Here is a 2,045-nt window from a genome sequence, read left to right on the forward strand (position 1 = left end):
TCATGCGGAAGCGGCTTTAGATTCTCAGTGCTGTGCTTTAACCTGCTGCGCCACCAGGGAGGGCCAGCCACCAATATTTTTTGCAAAACTGAATTAAAATTTTAAAATGATACATTTATATTTTTGCTTTAAAACTCCTGGTGATGCTTAAACATGAGATATTAAACTTCATGTGAGGGGAGAAAACTGTTTTCTGGAAACACTCAATTAAAAGAAAGGATTTTAAATTGCACTTCATTTTCTACCAAACTATTAAAACTAAATTGTTCGATGTTTTTGACTGGAGTATCTTGAATACATTTAATTCAAATGGGCTTCCTTCTCCAAATGTTTCAAATTATAAGACAATTCTGTCATTGTATTCTTCATCAGAAGCTGGCACTCCCTCTTTCTGCTTCCTTTGCTTAAATGACACTATTTCTGGACTGAGTCACGACAAGACATGCTGGATATAAATATATGTTTACAATGTTGGAGGCATTTTTAGAAGGTTCAGAAGTCTTTATTCAGTTTATATTCTTAATCATGCTTGCCACTTTAACCAATTTTATTTTTATGGGTAGCATTTATATTTTTATTGGTATTGTTTCTACTTTTTCAGTTTGCCTCTATGTTGATTAATTCTTCCCTGTACTTTTTAGAATACTTATTTTATAGCAGTTCTTGATTATAGCAAAACCAAGGAAAAAGTACTTTTTCCATATTTTTCTGCAATTAATTTTTTAGTTTAATCCTGTTTCAGAAAGTGGCCCAAAAGGGAACCATGTGTATCTGCAATGCTGGCCTCTCTCAAAAGGTTCATCTTAAACCAATCCATCCTTGGGCTCCAGGTCAGGGCTTGGAGCTAATCTGCATGATAAGAACCCCCTTTCTCCTTCCCTGAGAGAAGGTGGTTTTACTTGAGGTAATCTCTCTTTTGCTAATAATCTTGCCCACTCTTGTTTTGATGATAAAGCCCTTCCATCTGTGCAAGCCCTTGCAAAGCCTGGCTGCTCCAAAGATGCCATGCCATCTGATTCATCTCCTGGTTAATAAAGCCAGCTAGATTTTTAATTTTATTCTGATGATTTTTTTAAGTCATTTTTATGTTGTCTTAGAGCATGAATGATTTCTAGTCATCAAATTGGTTGTGGAAAATAATACATAGAAGCCTAATTTAAATGGAGCCAGGAGGCTAAAAGAGCTCTCCCAGAGCATTCAGCGCACACCACAGAAGCAGCCAGAAAAGACCTGTGGCGAGTGATACTGCATTTGCCAACCTCCTTGGAGTTCAGTGTAAGGTCAGTTGCTTCTGTGTGTCGCTAGGTGGTATAACCTGCAGATAAATGACAAGTTCTGCTGGTTCTGTGAAGACAAGTTCAAAAGGTGGTCAAACAAGTGTCATTGTGGCTTGGCAGTGCCGACTAATGGTGGGCTGTGCTTGCTTACAGCAACCCCCCGATACTGTACATTTCTCAGTATTGAGGGGCTGGGTAATGACCATTGTGCTGCCTTCTGCTGCCTGGGAACTTACGGCTGAGTTTGAGGAAAGCTATTGCTTCGCATTTAATTGTACATGTTCACAGGTTGGAGACTGTGATTTTTTTTTTTTCCTGGCCAGCCATAATGCGATGGGAGATCAAAGACTGTATTTTAAAAATATATGTCATCCAGCGCATAAGAACTTAACAAGGAGGAAGAGTAACCCTACGATTGTGGCTGTGGATTATGATTCCCATTTTGGGTAGGTCCTCAAGAATAAACTTTTATTTCCTTGGGGACTCATGAAAACATATTTCCTAATAAATCAAATCCACGTTAAGGGATAACTTGCTGCAGCCACATTGCCTGTTGCCTGACTTTGTCTAAATGGCTTTCAACTCCACGGGGTCATTGCTATAAACACAAGATGTATTAGTTACAGCCTAATTTGTTTAATATTTCTCTTTCTGCAAGGGAAGGAGACAATTTTTATTGGGTGCCTTAGGAACTTTTCTAAGACTTCCCATATTTTTCTTTTTAATCAATCAAAGATTTTATTAATTTTAGAATTTTGACTTCCAGGA

This window comes from Condylura cristata, unplaced genomic scaffold (genome assembly GCF_000260355.1).
Source record: "Condylura cristata isolate star-nosed mole 26May11 unplaced genomic scaffold, ConCri1.0 scaffold00035, whole genome shotgun sequence".
In the NCBI taxonomy this organism is placed as follows: domain Eukaryota; kingdom Metazoa; phylum Chordata; class Mammalia; order Eulipotyphla; family Talpidae; genus Condylura; species Condylura cristata.